The sequence below is a fragment of the Mixophyes fleayi genome, chromosome 3, assembly GCF_038048845.1.
Source record: "Mixophyes fleayi isolate aMixFle1 chromosome 3, aMixFle1.hap1, whole genome shotgun sequence".
NCBI lineage: Eukaryota > Metazoa > Chordata > Amphibia > Anura > Limnodynastidae > Mixophyes > Mixophyes fleayi.
Genome location: NC_134404.1, coordinates 42,578,852 through 42,592,619, shown reverse-complemented (window position 1 = coordinate 42,592,619; position 13,768 = coordinate 42,578,852). Strand labels below are relative to the sequence as shown.

General features: G+C 44.0%; 1 long non-coding RNA gene across 1 annotated transcript; it reads left to right on the top strand.

Annotated features, from left to right (window-relative positions):
- The first annotated feature begins 6,015 nt into the window (after window positions 1-6,015).
- Window positions 6,016-6,936, top strand: LOC142142632 (uncharacterized). The gene is made up of 3 exons (XR_012689251.1): window positions 6,016-6,336; window positions 6,428-6,545; window positions 6,756-6,936. It is a non-coding gene; the product is annotated as an uncharacterized LOC142142632 (long non-coding RNA).
- The last annotated feature ends 6,832 nt before the right edge of the window (window positions 6,937-13,768 follow it).

Here is a 13,768-nt window from a genome sequence, read left to right as displayed (position 1 = left end):
ACTCAGAACGAGGCAAAACGTCATCATCCCGCCGTCGGATCTCGCGAGATCCGGATTCATATTATTCCCCGCTTCCCGCCGCCATCTTCACTCGGGCATTGGAGAGGGAAGAGGGAGGGTGTGTGGTGGTGTCCTCTGTCCTGCTCAGTCCAGTGGTGCTGTCCTGTGCTCTGTCCTGCTCAGTCCAGTGGTCAGGGCCTGATTAAGGGTTCTGGCTGCCCTAGGCTAATACGGCGGCAGCGCCATCCCCCCCCCCCCCTTACCTCCTCCGAATATATATGTGTATAGGAACACTCCTGAATATGAATGTTCAGGTGTATTCTCCAGCATTCAAATTTAGACAGATTGTGCCATTGTCTCTTACCTGTTCTTGCTCTTCTCTCTTGCAACTTTGTTATCCTCTCGCTGGCTTCTGGAGAGTTGGCGTCCTGTTTTGAAAATGCAAAAATGTATTATAATGCAAACCCTGAATGATTAGGCCCTTTAGTTAAAACAAAACACTCCATTATGGCCAGCTAAAAGTACCCCATTGGACAGGCATATATAAGCAATATCTGAATATTTGTTGTCAATCAAATACAAACCTCTACCAGCCCCATCTCACTAATATTTAATATTCTAGTGATTGCTGAGACCACCCATGTGACCACCACACAATCATGAGATTCTGCCCCCCAAAGCTGCTCTATTTTTTAAATACCCCCTGCAGCCATTTTCCTTAACCACAACCCCCCCCCCCCACAGCCATTTTCCTTTACCCCTGCTGCAGCCATTTTATTTACCTCCCACCCTGCATCCATCCCCCTTGCAGCTATTTTCCTTACCTCCACTCTGTAGCTATCCCCCCCCCGTCACATCAAAACTCCCCCAGTCACATATATCAGCTCCCCTCCTCTGCCCTCCTTCATACATATCAACCTCTCTCCCTCCCTATAGATTTTCATGGCAGCCCCCCCTCCCACCCTATAGATTTATATGACAGTCCCCCTCTCCCTCCCTATACATATGCATGACAGTCCCCCCTCTCCCTCCCTATAGATATGCAGGGTAGTCCCCCCCCCCTCCCTATAGATATGCAGGGTAGTTCCCCTACTCCCTATAGATATGCAGGGTAGTTCCCCCCTCCCTATAGATATGCAGGGTAGTTCCCCCCCCCTTCCTATAGATATGCAGGGCAGTTAACCCCCTACCTATAGATATGCAGGGCAGTTCCCCCCCTTCCTATAGATATGCAGGGCAGTTCACCCCCTTCCTATAGATATGCAGGGCAGTTCCCCCCCTTTCCTATAGATATGCAGGGCAGTCCCCCCCCCCCTTCCTATAGATATGCAGGGCAGTTCCCCGTTCCCCCTCTTTCCTATAGATATGCAGGGCAGTTCCCCGTTCCCCCTCCTTCCTATAGATATGCAGGGCAGTTCCCCGTTCCCCCCTTTACTTACCTGTAGTTGTGCCAGCGTCGCTCCTCTCCTCAGATCAGCAGATAGGAAGTGAAGACGTCCTGCTTTCTGTCTGCTGCATAGCAACAGGCAGCCTGGCGATTGGCTGTGTGTTGCTAACCACTGACCACCAATGCTTTTGATCGTCAAGCCCTCCACCCCCCCCCGCGGCGACCCCCCCATGCGGTGACCCCCCCCCTCCCCCACCCCGAAAAAAAAATGGATGAAGAAAAAAAAAAAAAATGAAAAAAATAAATAAATACCCGCAGCGCCGCGCCCCCCGGGACCCAGCGCCCCAGGCTGCAGCCTGGTCAGCCTAGTGGTTGATCAGGCCCTGCCAGTGATGGTGCTGCCATAATTCCAGTGATGCTGTCCTGTGCTGCTTAAGTCCAGTCCAGTGGCACTGCCATATAAGTCCAGTCCAGTGGTGCTGTCCTGTGTCCAGTCCAGTGGTACAGTTATTTAAATCTAGTGGTGCTGTCCTGTGTTGCTTAAGTCCAGTCCAGTGGTACTGCCATATAAGTTCAGTCCAGTGATACAGCCATATAAATCCAATGGTGCTGTCCTGTGCAGCAAAAGTCCAGTGGTGGTGTCCTGTATTGCATAAGTCCAGTGGTTCTGTCCTGTGCTGCTTAAGTCCAGTCCAGTGGTACTGCCGTATAAGTCCAGTGATGCTGCCGTATAAGTCCACTGATCCTGCCGTATAAGTCCAGTGGTACTGCTGTATAAGTACACTGATCCTGCCGTATAAGTCCAGTGGTACAGCCGTATAACTCCAGTCCAGTGGTACTCTCCTGTGCCGCATATAATTTTTAAAGGTTTTGCCGAGTGTGTGTGGTTTAGGGGTACGCTCTCTTGTGCTGCATATAATGGAGAACAAAAATTTGGAGGATAAAGTAGGGATAGATCAAGAACCACTTCCTCCTAATGCTGAAGCTGCTGCCACTAGTCATGACATAGATGATGAAATGCCATCAACGTCGTCTGCCAAGGCTGATGCCCAATGTCATAGTAGAGGGCATGTAAAATCCAAAAAGCCAAAGTTCACTAAAATTATCAAAAAAAAAGAAATTAAAATCATCTGAGGAGAAACGTAAACTTGCCAATATGCCATTTACGACACGGAGTGGCAAGGAACGGCTTAGGCCCTGGCCTGTGTTCAGGACTAGTGGTTCAGCTTCACCCAAGGATCTAAGCCCTCCTCCTCCCCCCCCTCTAGAAAATTTAAGAGAGTTAAGCTGTCATCAAAAACACAGCAAACAACTCTACCTTCTAAAGAGATGGCATCACAAATCCCCAAGGCGAGTCCAAGGGTGTTGGTGGTTGCGAAGCCTGATCTTCCCATCACTGTATAGGAAGAGGTGGCTCCTTCCACCATTTCCAGCACACCCTCTGCATATGCTGGAAGGATCAGCCACAGTCCAGTTACAGATTTGGCTAATGAAGATGTCAATGTTGTACACCAGGAGGAGGATATTGATGTAGCTGGCACTGAGGAGGAAGTTGACGAGGAGGATGCTGATGTGGTTTGCTTAAATGAGGCACTAGGGGGGGAAACAGTTGTTGTCCATGGGATGAAAAAGCCCATCGTCATGCCTGGGCAGAAGACCAATAAATCCACCTCTTCGGTCTGGAATTATTTCTATTCCAATCCGGACAACAAATGTATTGCCATATGTAGCTTAGTCATCCAGCTACCTCGGTGCAACCTTTTGGCCTAAAAACAATATTGTGAGGTGTGAGGTGTTCAGAATAGACTGAAAATGAGTGGAAATGAATGTTATTGAGGTTAATAATAGCGTAGGAGTGAAAAAAAACAAAAAAATCTGGATTTTAGCAGTTTTTATGCTTTTTAAAAAAAAAAAATCAGAAACCAAAACCCAAAACCTTGAGGGGGGTGTTTTGGCAAAACCCATTAGAACCCAAAACCTGAAGGTAATCAGAACCCAGAACCCAAAACCCAAAACGTGAAAAGTGGCCGGTGCACATCCCTAGTTTCCAACAACATTTTAAAGACAGCCCACTTTTCTTCCGTATTTTTCCCTTCAAAAACTTTGTCCCAGTCTATGCTCTTTATAGACTCTATTAGCATATTAAAATTTGCCTTTCCAAAGTTTAAAGTCCTAGTTGATCCCTTATACAGTTGCTTCTGGAATCTAATTTCAAATGAGACCATATTATGATCACTGTTTCCCAAGTGTTCCCTTACTTGAATATTTGATATTACGTCTACATTGTTTGTTATTACTAGGTCCAGTATAGTCTGGTTCCTAGTTGGTTCCTCTACTAATTTGGACATGTAATGGTCTTTTAGCGTGCTCAGAAACCTATTTCCCCTAGCTGTACCGCAGGTCTCAGTACTCCAATCAATGTCCGGATAATTAAAATCCCCATAATTAAAACTTAACCTAGTTATGCAGCCTTTTCAATTTGCTGTAGAAGTTGGGCTTCCTCAATCGTACTAATATCTGGCGGTTTATAACATATCCCTATCAGCAACTTCCCTGAACTTTTTCCTCCTCCTCTCCTTAATGAATCAGGCCCATTTTGCAAGGGGTGCAAATGAGTTTATTATTTTGCACATAAGTTAAATACTGGCTGTTGTTTCATGTAGTACACAAATACTTGATAGCTTATTTGTACACTGAAAATTAGAGTTGATCTAGGACATGCCCTACCCCATTTATAAATCTGCCTTCAAATTTTAAATTGACCCCCCCTCCCTCCAATGCAACATGGTTTTGCCTTACTTGCTTACTTTTCCTTAACTTTTCTTAATGAAAACAGGCCCAATATGTCAGATACAGACAGTAGTGAACAAAAGTACATCTGAAATTACAAATACATGCCAGTGAAAATTCACAGCAAAAGAAGGTCTGGCATTTCATATGTTAAAATTTGCTGAGGAGCTGTTAAGTGAGGCTACACTATTTTGAACTATAGCACACAAAATAAAAACAAAGAAAAACAGCAATATAGGCCAATATACAACTATTATTAAACATAATAATTATAAATATCAATACAAAATATTAATAAAAACTGTATCTCTGAATTACTGCAAATGATTATCAGTTTATTATACAAAGTAACAAATATATTATGAAAATCATGTCTCCAATACCTCTCCTGAAAACTTCTGCTCCAGCTGACGGCAGCTGGATAGGGAGTAATATTCAATGACAGAGTAAAAGTCCTGTATTAACTTTAATAGATAAATTGATATCCATTGATGCACTACACACTTAACACACTTCGTTGTGATAGATACAACTTCTCCAGGTACATAAACTATAACCTAATAATACCAGCCCATATATATATATATAGGCACTTTCTTAATTACAACAGCCTAGAGTTGTAAAAAGCAATATAATGATTCACAGAAGCCATGCATTTCAAAATTACCACAATTTAAAAGGAAAATAAACTAAAACTAAAAGATTATATAAAAATGTAGGAGACAGTGATGTTTCAGTAATGAAAATGCATATACATAAATTTGCAATAATCATATAGTTTAAAAAAACAAAAAACAGTAACTATTGCTATGTAGTCACGCACAGGAATGAACTACCTAATCCTATTCTGCAACATTTATAAACAGTGAAAGTGGTTACAAGACCAAAACAGATACATTCACAAAATTCTGAGCAAAACTACACTACATTCAGCAAAGGAAAAAATATATATATACTAACGCAATAGGGCGACCTATCAGAGACAAGAATAAATAGCATGACAAATAGCCTTCACAGTAGAACACATAAAATGAATAACTAGTAATTTATTTGTATAGCGATAGCTATAAATAAAATGATTAATAATACCACTTTCATACTGCCGCCCCTGCAATATCCCGGGTTTTTCAAGCCGGGTTTTTGCCGGGGCTCGGAGCGTCCCAGCTCAGAAACACCATTCATACTGCACCTCGGACCCGGGAATTTCCCGGGTTGACCCCATTCATACTGCACAAGTCTGTGCCCTGGCATTTTGTGGGAGTCATCACCAGAGCAGTTTTCATTGGGTGAAAAATGGTGATGTCATTGAAAGGTGACTGGTTTTTTGACGCATAAAGATGATGCAAAAGTGGGTGGTGATTGTTTACCACATTACTTTTCATCATGGCCGACGACTCACTTTTGTGTAGCCCAGAGTTCATGTTTACTAGTGTGTTTTTGCTGTTTTATGCAGCAAATGAGAGTTTGCTGCAGCTGCTGACACTGTGCACTCTTGCACAGTCCCAGTTCAGGAGGAGGAAGGCGAAGTTTATGGCACAACAGAAGAAAACTCGGTGTCTGTATATGCGCAGGAGGAGAGCGTTTCTCAGGGCCAGCATTGTCTCAATTTTGAGAATGAGTGCTGCCAGTAACCGAACCATGCGTGCCAGAGAGCGTAGCCACGGAGAAGCTTTCTGGTCTACTGTGGAAGCGTTTGAGGAACAGCAGTGGATGCAACACTTCAGAATGTCACGTGGGACATTTAACTATGTGCTGGAGCTTATTACCCCAGCACTTTCCAGGAAGGCCACTACCTTTGGGAAAGCTATTGCTCCATGTAGGCGCCTTTCTATTGTGTTGTGGTGGTATGCTACCCCTGGAGAATACCGGACAATCTCCTGCTTGTTTGGAGTGGGGATATCCACGGTGTGCACTCTAGTGCATGAAGTCACCACGGCATTGCTGGAAGCCCTGTATCATCGCTTCATCTCCTTACCGCAAGGTCAGCGCCTGGATGATACAATTGCAGGATTCCTGAAGCGTGGGTTTCCACAGTGTGCTGGAGCCATAGACGGGACACACATCCCCATCATTGCCCCCACAGACAACCATGCGGATTACTACAACCGCAAAGGCTGGCATTCCATCATTCTGCAGGCTGTGGTTGACCACAACTATTGGTAAGCATTTTTTATCTTTTTTTTCTTTATGTGACTGTGCCATGTGTAATGCGTATTGTAAAACATTGCTATATGTATTTTTTTATGTCAGTTTCACAGATGTTTTCATCGGCTGGCCTGGACGTTCCCATGACGCCAGAGTTCTAGCAAATTCAGACCTTTACCAAATTGCTGAGGAAAGACAAGATGGCTGGCTGTTCCCTAGAGAGGTAAATATAGGTGAAATGTTGTATGATGTTTTTGTAATTGAAGCTTATATACTATTGTTTGCTATCAATATTGTATGTATTTACTGCCCCTTTTTAAATATAGATGTAACACTTGCATAATGCATTTTCACCATATAGTACCAAGTGTACTGCGTTATGTGACCAATATTTTTAACATGGTGACGTGAAACTGCATGTTTTTATTTACAGAAATCTACGTTTGTTGATGGTGTGGAGATACCAGTACACATCATTGGGGATGCTGCTTACCCTTTGAGGCGCTGGCTGATGACGGGGTTCACTCAGCAACATCACCTGTCTCAGGAACAGATCCGGTTTACACATACCCTCAGCTCGGCTCGGATGGTGGTGGAAAATGCTTTTGGACGCTTGAAAGGATGTTGGCGCTGTCTATTGAAGCGCATTGACATTGACACTAAGCTTGTGCCCCACGTGGTTGCTGCTTGCTGTATTTTACATAACATTTGCGAAATACAAAAAGAGCAATTTCTACCTGAGTGGAATGTGCAGGAATCTGAAATTGCTAGAAGATGACAGTGCAATTGGATTTGTCAGAGGAGAATGTCCAAAGACCATATTGCACTGGTCATAAAAGGGCCAGTCTATTCTTTCAGCGCCACTTTTGCGCCTGTTGTGGTCATGGACTTTAGTGTACTGCTTCTTCAGGGACTTCAATTTGTTCAGGACTTGTTGCTGTGTCCTCTTTATGCCACGTTGTGTGAGTATTTTGGCGATGTTGTAGTACACTGTGGCATCCTTCACGGTCCCAGTCACTTGCCTTCTAATTTCTTCCTCCCCTCTGACATTCAGCAGCTCACGCACCTCTTCCTCCATCCAGTGTGTCATTATTGCTGTAAATAAACACTGTTTTTGTGAACTAATAAAAGCAATTTTCTCCCTAAAAAAATGTTTCTGCTTCAGCTTGATGTTGAGTACACCATCCACCATCTCTCCTAAAAAGCTTCTACAAACGATGACATCATCCTCCAGAGACAGGCAGACAGCCAATCCGCATGTTTTCTGTGCAACCCGGGTTGAAAAACCCGGGTTGCACCATACATAGTGCAGGCAACCCGGGTCCGACCTGGGAATTACCCCTCGATAAATCTCGGGTTGAAGACCCGGGTTTTTAGACCCGGGATTTTGGACTTGTACCATTCATACTGCACCAAGACCCGGGTCGTTTGAGCTCGCCCCGGCAAAAACCCGGGATTTTGGTGCAGTATGAATGGGGTATAACTGACTCATTACAAGAAGAGTCGGGAATCACAGTAACACTGACTACTATTAAAATTACATAAAAATGAAAACATAGAACCAAATATTTTTCCATTCAACAGCAGCTCTAAACACAGCAGTATATAAATAGATAAGATGCACTAGTACACAACAGTGCCAGCTCTAACTAATAAATCCCCTATATATAAATCATTGGGAATACAGTATGTATCACGTCATTGCAGCTAAATAAATGACATTAGAACTTTAGATAGTTTATCTCACAATGACACTACAAACAAATGTCCATATAGGGATATGTATAGAAGAGACACTATAAACATCAAATAGATACTTGAAAATTTCTCAGCCAACCCATTATAAATAATAATAATAATATAAAAATAAAGATACTGGTTTGATGTATATTTGTGTTTAATACCTGATGCTTTCATCTTTCACCTCAACTGCGATTGCCTGTATATACTTTTTCTCTGAAAAATGTAATAAAAACTTTTTGTTAAAAAAAATAAAGATACTGCTTGAGTAATATAGTGAAACTGTTCAATGAATAGCTAAATGTGATCCAACTTCTAAAATTCCATTTAAATCTATTGCCTGATTTAGACCTCTGGGGGCACAGTATTCAATCAGTAAATCCAGTACAACTACTGCCTGCAGAGGCATTTAAAGCAATTCCCCCCACCACCACCTTCGGGCATTCATCTGTATGTGCTTCACACCAGTGTCCTTCAGGCAGCAGGGGGCGCTGTTGTGGCAAAGTGCCCTGATACTCAATGAGAGGATACATTATTAATGTTTTGTCTATGTTCAGTCAATCTGATCGCAAATATACTGTAGCAGTTAAATGACCCTGTTTGTGGTGCAATTAATAAAGCTTTGATTTTTTTTTTAGCAATAATAATAATTTTATTTATATAGCACTTTTCTCCCAGTTAAACTTTTAATTTACAGTTTAAAAACACATGATCCAAAGCAAACAAAGTTTAGCAGAACACAGCAAAGTGAGCTAGTCATTAGTTATTAAGAAAGCAGCTGTGCATTAATGAAATGTCTGAGTAACCAGGTAAATCGCGTTTGCTTTTGAACATTTCTAGAGAGGAGGCCTCTCAGACTGTGTGAAGAATATCTGGACGCTCTTCTAGGGGAATCAATGCATGATTCTGGCTAAATTCCTCAGATTAAATGAAGATTTGATCATGGCTGCACCCTGGGCCTGATTCAGTAAGGGATGTACACAGAGATTTTGTGCGAACAATCCTCACAATTATTCTGCCCATTCCCAGAACCGGACCATACGCCTCAGAGCGCAGCAACGTTCTATTCATCTTTGAGCACAAAGGACACTTACTACAGCCTACGATTGGGGGGAAACGGGGTGGGGAAGGAGCGTTTGTCATAGTCAATGTACAGTAAGGGTGAGCGCAACTCCAGGTCACGCAGTAGCGTCCGATTCAAGCTCTGGGCATCTCAAAAGTACTTGTTTCTCAGCCGTATCTCTTGCTACAGCTACTGGTCTATGCTAACTGCTGATTACTAGAGATGACAGCTGCGTATGCAAGCTAGAAAATGTCTTTGGTGTCAGGAGAATCTGCAAAAATGTATTGTATGTACAGTAGACTTTAATAACATCCTAATAGGCTAACTGTATGTTATGGGGGGGACCACTTTTTTTTATATTTTAATATTTTGTTATTAATAATTATCTTATTAACATAGAACTTTAATTAGTTAAAAAAAAAAACTTATATGCATTTTTTTGTGAGTGTATGTTCAAAATATATATTGGACGTATCCTACAGTATCTTGTATAGTAATGCAGAGTAGACCTACACCCGTATCATCACCACATGTATCTTCACATCGGCTCTGTCACGGGCACTAGGAGTCTTTACCCAGGGATCACCAGGTGATAGGCTTACCAGAGCAGTATAGGTGGTAATATGGTACTCTGGTAGCAGGGTGATCACGGAACAGGAAATAGCAGATGATGAGATGCTCAGGAAAGTCTATGACTAGCAGCACTGGCAATATGGAGGTAGTAATACACGAGGAACTGTATGGACAAAGGACACGTGAAGGTAGTCAGTGGTCTGCGGTAGCAAGTTGTACCACTGCTATAGTGAGGAGGAATGTCCAACAGAAACGAGGAGGTGATGAGAGTCAGCGGTCTGCGGATAGCAAGTTGTACCGCTGTCTGAGTGAAGGAATGGAATCCAAGTGGAGATATCCGGGGAGTCAGTGGTCTGCGTTAGCAAGTTGTACTACTGAATATATATGTGAGGAGGTGCACGGGGAGAGACTGCAACACAATATATACACGGGCACCTTGACTTTGATCCACAGTAATATGCACAATATAAATGTATAAATGACTGAACAATACTGCCAATATAGAAAGTCTCTTGAAGTAGTCCAGCATAAGATAACACAGTCAATAATGGCAATAGACTCAGCGGATAGCACACTCCAGAGGAGAACCAACACAGTCCAGCAAGGTATGCAATACACAGCACAGTCAATGAGAAGTATGCATACCGTGGTTCAGGAGGCAGTCAGACAGGAGTGCAGAGATACCTGAACGGCAGGAGGCCGGCAGGATGCGAAGTCCCTGGATGGGTGAAGCGGTGGTCTAGTAGGTGCAGCGCACGGGAAGGTAGACCAGCAGGGAACACAGGAAAGCGTGGAGAGCGGATCAGCAGTAGATGGATGAGTAGTGCTGAGGAGTAGCAGCAGCGGGTCTCTGCGGGAACACGGAGGTAGCCAATAGCAACCAGCAGGTGCAGTAACGATGGGACACGGGAGAGCAGAGTTGAACAGGCACTGTTGATCACGGAGAATAGCGGGTAGCAATAGTGGAGGCAGACTCAAGGAAACACGGGAGCGTTGACAAGGGCTGAAGACTGAAGCGCACAGAGGCAGCGGATAGGAATCAGCCAAACAGTCACGATGAAACACAGACGGGTTGCAGGTTGAAGACTGTAGTGCACGGAGGCAGCGGATAGGAATCAGCTAGCAGTCACGATGATGAAACACAGACGAGTTGCAGGTTGAAGACTGTAGTGCACGGAGGCAGCGGATAGGAATCAGCTAGCAGTCACGATGATGAAACACAGACGAGTTGCAGGTTGAAGCCTGTAGTGCACGGAGGCAGCGGATAGGAATCAGCTGGCAGTCACAATCATGAACAGGTGAGTGGATGTGGTTGAAGCCTGTAATGCACGGAGGCAGCGGATAGGCATCAGCTAACAGTCCCAATGATACATGGTAGAGTTGAAGTGATTAGAAGACTGTAGTGCACGGAGGCAGCGGATAGGAATCAGCTCACAGTCACGATGATACAGTAGATGGTAGAAGTGGTATGGGAACCACAGTAGCAGAAGTGGTTTGGAAACCACAGAGGTAGAAGTGGTTTGGAAACCACAGGAATCAGCAGGGCTGAATAAACAAGGAAACACAGGAACACCTTCAGAGACTCATGGGGAATGAGACTCCAAGATCAGGCAATGTGGTGATGACCACAGGTGCTTAATATAGGGAGGTTGCCTGATCTGCCAATTAAGTTAAAGGAACATACACTGGAGGTATAGAAAGGGCTGCGCATGCGCAGTCCCTCAGGATGGAGGACGGCCACGGTTCCTAAATGTCCGGGAAGAAGCACTCACAGTCCGGTGAGTGACAGTACCCCCCCTTTTAAAGGTGGGCACAGAACGCCTGGAACCGGGCTTGTCCGGATTTTTGGAATAAAACTTCTTCAGAAGGGCAGGAGCATTAAGATCTTCAGCTTTGATCCATGAACGCTCCTCAGGACCAAAGCCCTTCCAATGAACGAGGAAACGGAGGACTCCTCGCGAAATTTTTGCATCCAATACCTCAGTAATCTCGAAATCCTCCTCCTGATGAACTTGAACTGGCTGCGGTGCTGAGGAAGGAGTCGAGAAACGGTTGATGATGAGAGGTTTGAGCAAGGACACATGGAAGGCATTGGAGATCCGAAGATTCTTAGGAAGAAGAAGTTTAACACATACTGGATTGATAACTTGAATGATCCTATATGGACCAATAAAACGAGGGGCGAATTTCATAGATGGAACCTTCAAACGAATATTTTTGGTAGATAACCAGACACGATCTCCAATTTTTAGTGGTGGAATAGCCCGCCTCTTCTTATCTGCGAAAGACTTATATTTGTTAGATGTCTTCTTTAAACAGGTTTTGACCTGAGACCAGATATTTTTGAAGGTCTGACAAGCAGTCTCCACAGCAGGAACTTGGGTGGGCGGGAGGGCAGGAAATTCCGGAAAAGACGGATGGTGACCGTAGACCACAAAGAATGGAGTTTTGGATGATGACTCATGGTACATGTTGTTATGGGCGAATTCAGCCCAAGGGAGCAATTCTACCCAGTTGTCTTGGTTGGCTGAAGAGAACATCCTAATAAAAGTCTCAAGATCTTGATTGACTCGTTCCGTTTGTCCGTTAGATTGCGGATGGTAAGACGATGAGAGTGCTAATCGTATGCCCAAGGTTTTACAAAGGGCCCGCCAGAATCTGGAAACGAATTGTACTCCTCTATCTGACACAATCTCAGACGGACATCCATGGATGCGGAAGATTTCTTTAATGAAATGTTCAGCCAGAGTAGACGAGGAAGGTAAACCGGACAGAGGGACGAAATGAGCCATCTTCGAAAATCTGTCTACCACTACCCAAATAGTATTGTGATTCTTACTTGGTGGCAAATCAGTAACGAAATCCATACTAATATGGGTCCAAGGCTTGGACGGAATGGGTAGTGGTCGCAGCAACCCTGCTGGAGTTCTGCGGGAGGATTTGAACTGAGAACATAAATCACAGGAAGCAATAAACTCTTTGACGTCTCTCCTCATTGAAGGCCACCAGTAACTACGAGAGAGAATCTCAAAGGTCTTATGTTCACCGGCGTGTCCAGAAAAACGAGAGGCATGGAACCACGAAAGGATTTTCCTCCTCAGAGTAGGAGGCACGAGGGTCTTCCCAAATGGTAGCATTTTGGTGGATGAAGCAGCCAGAGAAATACATTTGGGGTCTAGAATAGCATGGTTGGGAACCTCTTCTACATCAGAGGACGTCACAAAAGCTCGAGATAGAGCGTCAGCTTTCTTGTTCTTAGCAGCTGGTTTGAAGGTTATAATTAATTCAAAACGGGAAAAGAAAAGAGACCATCTTGCTTGACGAGGGTTCAAGCATTGAGCAGATTGCAAATATGACAAGTTCTTATGATCCGTGAAGATCGTCACCGGATGGCGAGCTCCTTCCAACAAGTATCTCCATTCCTCTAATGCAGCTTTGATGGCCAGCAACTCCTTGTCCCCGATAGTATAGTTTTTCTCTGCGGGCAGAAGACCCCGAGAGTAGAAGGCACAAGGATGTAATTTTTGTTGCTCCGAGCGTTGGGAGAGAATAGCTCCTAAGCCCGCATTAGAGGCATCTACTTCTAGGAAGAAGGGGAGTGTCACATCAGGTTGTCGCAGAATGGGAGCAGACGAGAAGGACTCTTTGAGGATTTGAAAGGCTTGGAGAGCCTCAGATGACCATTGCTTAGTATTAGCCCCTTTCCGAGTTAAGGCCACAATGGGAGATGCAATGGATGAGAAGTCTTGAATGAAGCGTCTATAGTAATTGGCAAAACCTAAAAAACGCTGGATGGCACGAAGAGTAGTTGGCTGAGGCCAATGTAGTACAGCATTTACTTTGTCTGGATCCATCTTCAGGCCAACTCCGGAAACTATATACCCCAAGAATGGAATCTGGGGTAACTCGAATGAACATTTTTCCAATTTACAGAACAATGAGTTTTTCCGTAGTCTGGAGAGGACCTCTGCCACATGTTGGTGATGAGAAGGCAGGTCCTGTGAGAAGATCAATATGTCGTCCAGGTAGACAACGACACATACATATAATAAGTCCCGAAAGATCTCATT